Genomic DNA, 14,372 nt, shown 5'->3' with positions numbered 1-14,372 from the left:
CTTCTTTCTTTGTTTTTCGTAGGTTTTATCCTTCTTCGAAGATGAGTCATCTCCCAGATTTTACGGAAGTGTTGACACGTGTCTAGAGATTATACATAGGTGAGGCGATTATGATGAGACGTAGGGACAAGTGCCATAATTTCCATATTTTCGGGAATGACTAAGACGAAGCAGGTGACAAGTAGGTAATGAACTGGATGCATGAAGATGGATCGGAGCGGGAGGATATGAGAATTTCTGCCGTAGGGTAAATTCCCGTAAGGAGAAGGGCCGGAGGCTGTAAGTCACTTAGCCGTAGGCCGTAGACCGTAGGGAATTTGCAAGACCATCATAGGACATATAAATAGATTGAGACATGGTAATGTATGCTATTAATTTTTAGCCACTTCCTTCCTCAAATTGTAGTCTTAGCTATCATTGCTCCAACTCCAGCTAAAATAATAATTGCCAGAGGTAATCTGGTAAGCTGGTAAGCCTGTAAGCCCCGGCTCCTCATATGTTTAAAATTTCTGTAACTCTATATAGAAGCTGTATTCGATTCCTTGCACTTAACAGACTCCAACATTAGACTTCTGGAATTAGCACAAAGAAAGGAAAAAAAATTAGACTTCTGCCCACAAAGATATAAGACGGCGGGGAGGCTATCAGGCTTAGCGTGCATCACTTATGCAACTAGTGAGAGCATGAGTGCTTAACATGGGAAATATATATTCAGATCAATTGAGAAAGAGTCTTAATTAGTTTTGACATAATAGATCAATGCTAATAATGCTGAGAATTGCAGAAGGATCCCATCAAAGTAAAAGATTTTTCCTAATTAAAATTTCCCTGTCTTTGCACAAGATAGAACTGGGAATGATCTTGATGATGCTAGCAAATCGACAATGGAACGTGCCTCATCAGCCGCTTTTCAAATTCCAAGCTCCAACCTTTTCATATAAGTACCTTTCACCCACACATTCTAATAACATTTCTCATTGATTCTGAAGCAAGCACCAAACAAGCTCCAGTGATAGCCTAGCTATGATGACCAATTCTGTTTCAGAGACTTTTTATACTTTGATGTAAATATTTTGTTGTACTTGAAGATGTCAAATTGTTTATATGTGTGGTTCAACCATGATTCAGATGGTATGAACCACTGCAAATTTGGACATTTTATACTCCATATCTACAAATCAACAGGACCTTCAGAAAAGAAGATGAAATATGTCAGAACTTGGAGCCAGCTGTCATAAACAACTTTTCTTGTGGCACAAACTTACACTATCAAGAAAAAAACAGTTTTGGTGACTGTGACATGACACAGTATGTTGTATCTAAAATTATAATAATCATAGAAAATTTATAGTACATTCAATAATGTTTCATTAAATTATAGTTAAACATCATAGAAAATTTGTAATAGTCTGAAGGTAGCTTGCATGGCTTAGTTTTATGGCTGCCCCACAAAACATTCCATTAAACATCAAGATAAGATATTAAGGATGCTAGAAACATAAAGAAACATGCATGATGAAAAATATATGAAGAGTGACGGCAATCCAGATAAGCATTTGAAACTTTTGCACCAGCTGTTTATGACTTGCATGTGATGAATCTACTCCTTGCTTTCCTTAATCATATTGTTATATACTCTATTAAAGTATGCTGGCCATCACAAAGAATGTCACTGCTCCTCTATGTGTTATCTTGTTCATTACCAATTGTAGTTCTTCTTCACACATAATCACAACTTCACCTTATTATGTTTTTTGTCCAAGGTGCTACAAGCTTCAATGCTAGATCATACAAGCACACATACATACTTAAAATGACATTTTCCTAGGTTTTGGGAGAGTCGGTAACGTTACAATTTTACTCTGTTAAAAACTGCCCAGCTTCTGGTTTTCAGCAAGTTATAAGAACATGACCATTTTTCTGACATGATTAAAGAGTATTTAAACGAGAAGGCGATATTTTAATCTCCAATGCTCTGGTTAAACCATTAAGTGTAATTGCTTAATAATCCACACAGATCATGCTACCGACAATACCTTCTACACATTTTCAGTTGGTTAGTTACCCTCTGTTGAAATCGAATATGCCATCAATTTCAGCTAACTACCATTACCTGAACTTTTTGTTGTTCTATAACAAACTTGACAAAAAAAAAGAAAAAGTTATATTGCCGACAACGACTTACGACCCTTCAACCAGCTTGCTGACAAAGCAGAGCATAAATCTTCTCCCAAATCTTATCTTTAACAATTCATGCCTCGTCACATTTGTCGCATAGATGAGCCAAAGATGAGTCATGCAACAAAAAGTTAAATACCACTAACCTTGTTATTGGCCTTATAAATACCATGTAAGACGCGTAGTTGTAATGCATCCTACAACGTGCATCACAAAGCAAGTATCATTCAACCAGAGGGTTAGAGAGAATCAAGCAATTTACATTCATCAGAGTTTCAGATATGAAGAGCCAGATTTCAGGACAAGTTATTGGATTTCCGATCAGCTCAACAGCATTTCCAGCTGAAATGCTTCCAGAAGGAATTTTATGTATCAGTTGCAATCAGTATTATGCATCTCCGAAATTTAGACAGAGTAAGTATTAAATAATTTATCAAACGAGATGTAAAGCAATAATTTATCAAATAATCATTTTGACTGTTAATATCAGCTATACAGTATCCTTTTATAACAATAGACTTTTCTTGGAACTGCAGACAATATAGAGTTAATGAGGAATAGGATGAACAAACTCAGTGCGCAAGTGGAGAATTTTGCAAAAGGCATTCGCAATCATGGTAAGTTATGAGCTTACCAAATGTCAAAAAACATTTGTTTTGTGGCTGGTTCTGCTTTAAAATTGAGTGCTAACATGTTCTTGTTTTTAACTTTTGCAGTGAAAAATTGGACCTAAGTTAAGTGAAAGTGGTGAAGGGAAAGTTGAGATTGGGAGCTAAAATTCTCCAAGTAGGGGGTGTGGAAGAAAGTGTTCAGACAAAATTTCAGTGTGAGCCAAGGAGAAAAGCTATTAAAGGCTTCACAATGCTATCTATCGACAACTGCTGGTCCTATAGCCGGATTATTATTTATCTCAACCGATAGAATTGCCTTCTGCAGTGAAAGATCAATCAAGGTCTCTACTTCAACCGGGGATTCCTTCGGACTCGTACAAGGTTTCACTTCCATTAAACAAGATAAAGAGAGCAAATGAAAATGAAAATGTGAATGATACATCAAAAAAGTATATAGAAGTAGTTACAAAGGATGGCTTTGAGTTTTTGGTTCATGGGATTTCTTAACCATCAAAGAACTTACAGTTTCTTCAGATGGCAGTGTATGAATCTCAATGATCACAACACAATTGTTGATTCTTCCCATGATCCATAACATGAATTTCGGTGTTATGGCCTCTGGGATTAAGCTGTAAATAGTCGAAAATTGAAATGTCTGTACCTATAATTCATTTTTCTCAATGAAAATCCATCTATTTACAAATATGATATCACCGGTGCACCCTATTCTGACATCTCACTGTTCTTGTTCATGTTATATAAATTTGAAATTCTGAAGGTTGAATACATGCCTATTACCAAGAAAAAACAAAAATTTAGATACCAAAGATCACAGTATACATAAAAGCATCTGCACTTGTATTACGCAAGGATTTCATACCATTCTATCCGATTCCAATTATTTTTCAAGAAAACAAAAAAACTCACATAAATTATATCCTCGGCCTCATAACTAGGGATCAAATTTAATTTTTTAAACTTTGAAAATTTATGCCATTTGCACTATTCAAATGCCATATGTGCAATGAACAAGTTGAAGCTTTTTCCAAATAACCTTTATCAAATCTCATGTCATGCAAAGATGGCCTTTATACAAAGTTTGTTACTACTTTTTTGTTAAGGACTTTGTCCCTCCTATATTAGTAGAACTATACCAAATACAGTACAAAGATAGAAAAAAAGAAGCCAATTTGTGATTACTCAAATAATTAATTTGAGGTTTTCTTAGCAAGTGTTAATATGAAGCATTTCTGATAACTGAGGCCTACAAATTGGCTTATATAACTGCATAACTAATTTACCTGTACAATACTGAACACCTAAAATCCAATTCAACTTTAATATTTTTTTTTGTTATGGTTCGACATTCCAGATTGATCTTCAGGGAAGGAGGACCTACATTACATACATCTTCTTTATACCTTAAGATGACCATGACTAAAAGCATGCATTGTGAAAAAAAAGGGCTAAAGAAGTTGGTTTATATAAACAAGACCCCTTTAATACTTGGTTTTTCTCCTCAAGATTTGATTCTGACTTGCAATGTAACTACAAGACATGCCATGTAGGTCGACTACTTTCAGAAAATTTGAATTAGGCTTACAGCATCAGATAAGAAAGCTACATAAGGCTTACCTTTCAATCTTCTTAGCCTTTAATTTTTGGTGTCAAAAGCAGAGCTGGTCTCACAAGGCTAAAATTCCAACTTACCTTTCCACATCTGCTCTGCATCAGCATACAAAGACTAAACAATATGCTAAATATTTATTGATATAAATGCTAACCTAATTCAAAAATTAAGAGTGTATGTGAGTACTGTTTACTTGTTTTGACCAAATGGAAGATACTTTGGATTAATCCAAATTTGTTCTGAAGAAGACAGAAACAAGATGAGAAATGTGATAATTAATATGGGTGTCAATTTTGTCCCCACTATGGTTTAAGGTTCTTGCACTGTACCTTGTGCCTAAATGGTTGTAGTTCTTTACATTTCTAGAAGTCAGCTGATATGATTTTATAGAAGGTGCTAGAAGCTGCAATGCTGAATCAAATATGAGTACAAAATTGTAGTTATATTAGTAAATAATTACTATACATAAGTCATTAATCTCTCCTTTAATTAGAGTCTCAGTATATATGTCTAACATGTAAATGGAGAATCTGGCAAGTCAAGTTGTGGAGAATGGAGATCCACTAATTCAAAAAGACTACTTTATTCTGACATGTAAGAATTAATTTTACTTATATTTGAAATTAGGAAACACTTTGGGATACCTATTACATTCCTTGATACATGAATTAGAGTGTTAAAATTCTTATGGAGGAACATGTGCCACTAATGGTCCTAACTTACCCACCTTACTAACGATTACAAAAGACATTATAGATGAAATCAATAACTTTTTATCTATTTAGTCGATCAATTCTACTACACTATATTGTCAAAATTTGATATTAGTGACCATAAGATTTCCACAAGGACAGACCATAACGTACTCATCCATTCCTTCCTTGGACCATCCGTTGTTTTCCTCGAGTGCAAAAACTACTTCTGGTGATATTGCAGGTTTCCCTTTGCTTCAATTTCTTCCATGATCTCCTTTGGCAAAGGTATCTACACGAAACCAGATTTCCTGATCCGGGGTATCCATCTCTTATATCAAGAATCTCTTGTATCAAGAATGAATGCAAGTGTTAAAATTCATATGCAGGAACATATGTGCAACTAATGGTCTAATTAACCCAACTTACTTGAGTACAAAGATCAATTACAAAAGACTTTATACGTGAAATGGATAATCCTTTTATCTATTTACTCGATCAATTCTGTACAATGTATTGTTAAAATGTGATACTCAGTGACCATCAATTTTCCACAAGGACATACCATAAAGTACTCATCCATTACCCCCTCTTTTGTCTGCATCCTATGCTTTATTTTTTAAATTTTTACAAAATGTAATAAAAAATCTAACAAAATGAAATAAAACAAATACAAAATAACACACTAATGGATTTATTCCCCAAACTCACTTTCTGACATTGACATCAATGTCATCAATTGTCACATCAATCTCCATATAAAAAACTCCACTCTCTCACAAAAAAATTTAAATAATGGTTTGAGCTATAAAGGCTGTAACTATCATACATGCATATGTTTAGATTCATCGTGTACAGATGTCATGTTTATAAACAATAATTGCTTTAAGTTTAGAAATCATAACTAAAAATAATTGGGAATAATAAGCTAACTGCTCGCGGACTCAATAAGGTTAGAACATTCACCACAATAGAACAATCTAAATTGCTCATCACACTAATGGGTGCTATTTTTTTTACTCACGGACAGTTTTTCTACTCCCAAGATCTGTATATATTTTTGCTGATGATATAAAACTAATGCATGATATATAGTAGCTTACTTAATTCCATCCACTTAACTTACTTAATATTTTGAAATTATTGAAAGAAAATAAGAAAACTTGTAAAATATAATTAATTAATCAATATTATCTTATTTTTACTATTTAAAAAATTACTATTAAAATCGAATTTTGAAAAGATTGCTATACACTCTCTTTTTTGTTGCTAAAATGGGAAATACCTTTTGATTAATGACATATACATTTTGGATACATTGATATTTGTTCTTGTCATACACATACTAATATTATCTAAATATTTTCACACTCAAATAGTGTTTTAAATAATATTTTATATAAAAAGTTTTTGTTTAAAAAATTAATCTTGAATAATGATATACAAATTAAATTTATTTATAATATAATGAATTTTATTTTAAAAATAAAATTTTATAGTAAATAAGATAATACTATATAAGTTTAGCGAAATAAAGATATTGATATTAACATATGTAATCTACTTTTACGTAAATAGTGTTAGTTAGTATTTGGACTGATATTAAAATTTTATAATTGTTTAGAAATTAACTGAATTTTAAATTTCACCATTGTTTGTTAACTAAATTTATTTTAATTCAAATATTTATAAAATTATTATAAAGTATGTTTTAATTATCTTCTAAATCATTTAATTACTATTATCAACTTTAATTCATTTAATTTGCTAATTCCCACTTATTTTTAGCATCATATGTTTTATTTTTTATTTTTTAACAAATTTATCCAAAAATCTAATAGACAGCAACACACCAATACATTCATTCCAGAGACTCACTCTAGGGCCTTAACACAACTCAGTCACAACCATCTTTCCCCCTCTCTCAAAAAAAGACCTAGATAATGGAGTGCAAGCCCATAACTATTGTTCATGCATATGTTTAGACTCACTACAGTTGTCTTACAATAAATGCCGCTTTTCAAGTTTAGAAGCCAAAGTTGAAAATAATTGAAGATAGTACGCTAATTGCTCACGACTCATTAGAATTTTATAAGGTTAGAACCTTCCTGAGAAAAGGATGATTGAAATAATACTGTATTGCACCACTCAATTGCTCAGCCCACCTATGCATGCTAACTTTTTTCCACTATCCACCTAATACAAACAAATACACGACAATAAGTTGTTCCTTTCCAAGTTCTAACAAAGTAATTTTTTTAAAAGATGATTCTAGTACTACCATGGCTCACTGATAGTTTTTCTACTCCTAATAGCAACTACAATGCAAATGTACGGTTGCCTTTTTTAGTGGGACCCAACTTACATCACCTCAACAAAAAATGACCTCTCTAGAAAGTGACTAACTTATTCCAATGCTAAGACTCATTTGTCAGAAGTGCTATACCTTTATCATTCAACACTTGTGCTATCCGGTTCAAGTCTCATAGCTCCAATGCAAAATAAAAGAGCAGCACTCAATTGCTCAGCCCACTAATGCATGTAACTTTTTTCCACTATCCCCCTAACACAAACAAATACAGATCTATTGCTGCTTTCCAAGGCATAGTAATATTTTAAAAAGATGATTCTCCTACCAAAGCAGCTCAGGGGGAGAGTTTTTCTGCTCCTAATACTTGCAGCTGATATTCACCCTAGGAAAAAAAACTCTAAAAACTCTGCAAAGAATTAATCTTGAATAATGATATAAAAATTAAATTTATTTATAATATGATGAATTATATTTTAAAAATTAAATTTCATACTAAATAAGATAATATTATATAAGTTTAGGGGAACAAAGATATTGATATTAACATATGTAATCTACTTTTACGTTAAAAGAATAATGTTAGTTAATGTTTGGACTGATATTAAAATTTTATGATTGCTTAAAAATTAACTGAATTTTAAATTTCACCATTGTTTGTTAACTAAATTTATTTTAATTCAAATATTTATTAAATTATTATAAAGTACTTTTTAGTTATCTTCTAAATCATTTATTTACTAATTATCAATTTTAATTCATTTAATTTGCTGATTCCCATATTTTTAGCATTATATGTTTTATTTTTTATTTTTTAATAAATTTATCCAAAAATCTAATAGACAGCAACACACCAATACATTCATTCTAGAGACTCACCCTAGTCCTTAACACAACTTCTTTCCCTCTCTCTCAAAAAAAGACCTAGATAATGGAGTGCAAGGCTATAACTACTGTTTATGCATATGTGTAGACTCACTGCAGATGTCTTACCATAAATGCTTGCTTTCAAGTTTAGAATTCACAACTAAAAATAATTGAAGATAGTAAGCTAATTGCTCACTACTCATTAAAATTCTATAAGGCTAGATCCTTCCTAAAAAATGACGATTGAAATAATACTGCAACTAGATTGCACCACTCAATTGCTCAACCCATTAATGCATGCTAACTTTTTTCAACTATCCACCTAACACAAACAAATATAGATCTATGTGTGTATATAATGACAATAATTTGCTGACATAGTGATTTTTAAAAAGATGATTGTACTACCAAAGCAGCTCACGAAGAGATTTTTTTACTCCTAATGCTTGCAGTTGATATTCACCCTAGGAAAAAAATACTAAAAACTCTACAAAATTTTCAGTATATTAATAAAATATTAATTTTCATTTAGAAAAATATAAAGGGTTCTTTTGAAAAATACCCTATGTTCAATTTGTTTTGCAAAAAAAATATCATTTTTAAAATTGTTATTGCAAAAATCACGTTTTTAAAAATAAGATTTCCAATTTTTTTGAAAAAATACGATTTTTTTTGCCAACTCTATTCAAACTCGACAAGTTTCTACATCTCGATACAACTTCGAATGTAAAAAAACAAAACAGAATGCAACTATTAGCATATCGATCCTGTTGAATTTAGTTACCCCTTATTTTTGCAAAAAAATTGAGGAGATGGTTATAAAATCGCAAAAGAAAAACTTAAAAAAAGTTTTTTTAGTAATTTATCAAATAAAAATATAGGTTAAATTTTTTTTTCACCAACGACATATTACATGTTAATTAGGGTTCCCATATTTGATTTGTATAACATCTAGGAAGTTTGTTTCTTTAATTTTCGTCGTCAAATATTTCTTTAATCTTTTTTTTGAGAATGGAAATTTCATTAAACCTCCAAAATATCCGACAATAATGTCTCCAAAACCAAGATGGAGGATACGGGAAAACAATAAAACAATTATGCTCACAAGGAATCCTAGCCAGATTATGTGCTATATTGTTCGCTTATTTTTTAATGTGACTAACTAAGATCCTAACGGTACTTCTTATCATCTCTTGACATTGCTGCACTAGATCTCCACTTTCCAGAATATTATCGTGGCCTTGGTTGATAGCATTAACACTCAGAAGTGAATCACTTTCTATGATCAGAGCTTCCCATATACATGCTAGTTCTGCTTCTAGGATTGGAACAACCCCTGCAAATCTCATAGTTTTGCCTGCAATGTACTGAGCTTGATTGTTTCTAAGCACCATACCAACAACAAATGAATTCTGCCCTTCTACCACTGAAGCGTCTACGTTTAGCTTGAGTTGATCCACCTCCCGACGTTTCCATCTATCAGTAGTCATCGTACAAGGCTCACCCGTTCTCTGCATATTATCGGTCCTTTTATTTGCTAACTGCCACTCATCAACTTGCGTTTTACTCTAGAAAACTCCAAAGGTTGGTGACATGCTTCTATTTTCAAAAATTCTCTTATTTCTAGAAAATCAAATGCCCCAAAGCGCTGTCGAGATTTTGATTAGACTGTCATCTGAAGCTTTTGTCAACATATTCAGAAGCCATTCATGAGCATATTCCTCCTCTCTTTCACTGAAGTTGAGATTAACTTCGTACCAACACTCCTTGGCATAATTGTAGTCGAGGAATGTTGTGCAAAACATGCCTATACTTCAACAAGACTAAGTCAAATTGGCAACCCTAAGTAAGTTGTATTGTAATCTTAGTTTGCATTTTGTATTGTAACACTAAAGTCTGTAAAAATGTCAAAGAGCAAAATTGAGTCTTTTTCTTTTAAACAGTATCAAGCCTAAGAATTCTATCTGGAAGAAGATCAAGAAGATCATGCCTCAGAAGAATTATGAAGAAGCTTGGAGTTGAATAAATCTGTTTTGGGAAAAATGTTCTAATTCAAGATCTCTACAAGTCACAGATTTAGTGTTATATAGAAGTCATTTGAGAACTCCAGAATGACTTATAGAGAACTCAGAAAAAGCTACTAGAGAACTTAGAGATATCGACAAGCCAAATTGAAGACATGAAGATTGAAGATATCGACAAATTATTTCTTCACTAGAGAACTCAGAGTTATCGACAAGTCAAAATTCATTAGAGAACTCTGAGTTATCGATAAGTCAAATTTCACTAGAGAACTCAGAGATATCGATAAGCCAAAATTCACTAGAGAACTCTGAGTTATGGACAAGTCAAATTTGACTAGAGAACTCTGAGTTATCGACAAGTCAATAAGCCACTAGAGAACTCAGAGATATCGATAAGTCAAAGTAAAAATATAAAGACTAGAGATCTCGACAAGCCAAATTCTCTTATAGAGAACTCATAGACCTCTACAAGTCAAATTAACTATAGAGTATTAGAGATCTCGATAAACCAATATACTTATCGAGATGTCAAGTCCTCTATAGAGCAAACTGGAGATCTCGAGGTAAAATCTCAAAGTACAAAATTACATACCAGTTCAATATCCAAGATTTACAATCAACAAACAATCCAACCAGTTGGATTGACAAGTCTACAAAAGCAGCTTGAAGAGTGTGCAAAATCAAGGGTGAAGATTAACTGACAAAGGATGATCAAAGTTAACACAGTATACAAAGATGCTAAGCCAGAAATGGAAGATATACTTTTTCTAAAATAAAAATGACAAGTGACAGTTTACTAAAGTTAATAGCATGTCTTATTATACATTGTATAAACCAGCAGTTAATTAAATTATAAAGTTGACACTGGTCCTTTGTTAGAAGTAATAATTTAGATCAGAAATTCTTGTACTCTCTCAAGAAAGAAGCTAAGCTCTTTATCAACAAAGAGCCTAGAAATTTTGTAGAAAAAAAATCTTAATTTTAATATAAAATTAAGTGAGTTTTGAAAGATCCGTGTTCTTTATTATTGCATGTTTAATTTGTGCATTAACATATTTCACTACAAGATTTGATTTACTTTGTTCACAACCAAAATAGTTCAAGAAAAGTTTAAAAACACTAAAACAAATTCACCCCCTCTGTGTATAATTCATTACCAAACAAGTGGTATCAGAGCGAAATCTGAAAGTAAACAGATTCAAGATCTTGGAAGAATGAATACACAGAAAATCAGTAGCATCAAAATTCCTACTTTTGACAAAGCTAACTACACTCTTTGGAAAAAGAAAATGTTGCTATTTATCACGATGGCCAATCCATTATACATTCAGATTCTCAAAAATGGGCCTTTCATTCCTATGGTTAAAATTGAGGAATCTACAGATGGTGATATGGTCATTCCAGCTCATAATGTTCCAAAAGACCCTGCTGAGTACTCTGAGCCTGAGAAAGAAAAAGTTTCCCTGGATAGTGGCTTGCAGCTTATTTTGATTGAGTCACTTAACAATGTAATGTACAACAACATTGTTAACTGTGACACTGCTAAGCAAATCTGGGAAAAGATTGAAATACTCTGTGAGGGAACTGAGGAAGTTAGATCTAATCAAAGAAGGATATGATTTCACAATATGAGGGCTTCATGGCCAAGCCAAAAGAAAGTATCACTGATGTGTTTGAAAGGTTTAATAAGCTGATAAATGACTTGCTGCTCCATGACAAATATTATGAAGCTGAAGAAGTGAACTTGAAGTTTTTGCTTACACTCCCTGACCATTTGGAACAAAAAATTTCAGCAATCAGAGAAGGTAGACACTTGAGCAGAATAACACTGGAAGTTCTATATGGAATTCTCAAAACATATGAACTAGAAATGATTCAAAGGAAATCATTGAGATCTGGTCAAGGACATGTTGTAGATGGTTCAAGTGCTTTAATTTTCAATGAAAGCCAAACCTTTAATGATGAGCCAAGATCTCAAATTCCAGTTGCCTCAACAAGTGAGCAAAGAAACAATGATTCATAGGAACAAGTCATTCTGGAATTGGAAGAAGATGAGTACTACACCCTAGATGAACTTGATGAGCTTGATCAGTCAATGGCCTATCTGGCAAGAAAGTTCTCTAACATTAGAGTAAAGAAGCCAAGATTCTTCAAGGGTAAAGGACAATCATTCAACAAAGACATCAGTTGGAAATGCCTTCCTGTTGGGTATAACCTTTGGCTACGAGTCGGGCTTTGAATCTTTCAATAGAACCATTAGCTTTATATTTGGTTTTATAAACCCACCTACAACCTACTGCTTTCTTTCCTGGCGGAAGAGTGGTGACAGTCCATGTGGATTCCAAGGCTTTTATTTGAGTTGCCATAGCTTCTCTCCAGTCAGGTGACTTTATAGCTTCAGTAAATGTGCGTGGTTCATCAACATTAATGATGGAAGCTAAGATTTTTTGTTGAGATGGAGGAACTTGATGGAAAGGAATAGAAGTAGTGAGAGGATGTGGAGATGACGAGGTACATAGATTAAGTTTACATTGATAATCATCCAACCTTGGAGCACGATGAGTACGTACAGCCGAGCTAGTGGAGGAGAGACCTCAGGTGATAAACTACTTGAGGAAGAGGGGGAAGGTGATGGAGACGAAGATGAAGATTCTATAGCCGGAGAAGGAGGGCCAGGCGAGTTTCCTATATTCGAAAAATCACTTCCATAATGAAATTTGGATAATGGAAGGTTGGAACTAGAAATTTGTGGACTAACTGGACACGAGGAAACGGGAGGATTTGAACTTTGTATAGGAGAATCTTCGGAAAAATCATATAAAGATTCAGAAGATTCATGTGTGAGAAGAAAATCAGTTTGAACCGGCAATGCATCTTTAAATGGAAAAAGATCTTCATGAAAGATAACATTGTGAGAGATAAATATTTTTTTAGTCTTAATATCAAGAATTTTATATCCCTTATGATTAAATGGGTAACCGATGAAGATACCTGATTGTGCTCTAGCATCAAATTTATGTAAAACATGTGTATTTCGAGCATAACATAGGCACCCGAAGACACGAAGTTTAGTATAATCAGGTGGTGTACCCATCAAAATTTCATGAGGGGATTTATTATGAAGAGTGAGTGTTGGGATTTTATTAATGAGATATGCTGCCGTTAATAGGAATTCTCCTCAATATTTAAGAGGTTTATTGCTTTGAAAACGTAGAGCATGGGCTACATTGAGCAGGTGACGATGCTTTCTCTCAACCACCCCATTTTGTTGAGGATTGGAAACACATATGCGCTGGTGATGTATGCCATTGGCAAAGATCCAAGATTGAAAATCTCTAGAAAGAAATCCAGACCCATTGTCTGTTCAGATCTTTTGTAAGGCTGGAAGATGAATACGAGTTGATCCAGTTGAAATGGTGCCAATATTTGTAAAGAATTGAGTAATAATAAATGCATAAAAATATTTAATAAATTTAATGTCTCGCACTTTGATTGCATAACGTATTACCAAGTGCAACGAGAAAAATCATCAATTATAGTTAAAAAATAACGAGCTCCTGTTATGCTTGGGAGAAAAAATAGACCCCATATATCAACATGAATTAATTGAAATGAAGCAGTAGATGAAATTGAAGATTTATTATACGATAATCGTGTTTGTTTTGCCATGGGGCAAACATTACAATGAAATTATGAAAACAATTGTATAAAGTCAAAAGAATTACATAATAACTTGAAGCATCCAGAACTTGGGTGTCCAAGTCTATAATGCCATAGGTTCACTAGCAATTTATTAACTGAATTAATTCGAGAAAATGGCTGCAGTTGATACAAGCCAACAGTGCGAGAGCCTCGACCAAGAATTTTATTCGAAGAAGGGTCCTGAAAATAGCATGAATTGGATGAGAAATGAACAACACAATGCAAATGCTTATTTAGTTGTGTGACAGATATCAAGTTTAAAGTAAAAGTTGGGATATGAAACATCTAGTCAAATGAAATCGGGCGAGAATTGAACATTGCCGATATGAGAAACAGTAGCATAATTACCATCCGGTAGTT

This window comes from Apium graveolens, chromosome 1 (genome assembly GCF_009905375.1).
Source record: "Apium graveolens cultivar Ventura chromosome 1, ASM990537v1, whole genome shotgun sequence".
In the NCBI taxonomy this organism is placed as follows: Eukaryota; Viridiplantae; Streptophyta; class Magnoliopsida; order Apiales; family Apiaceae; genus Apium; species Apium graveolens.
This window is presented reverse-complemented; position numbering follows the sequence as displayed.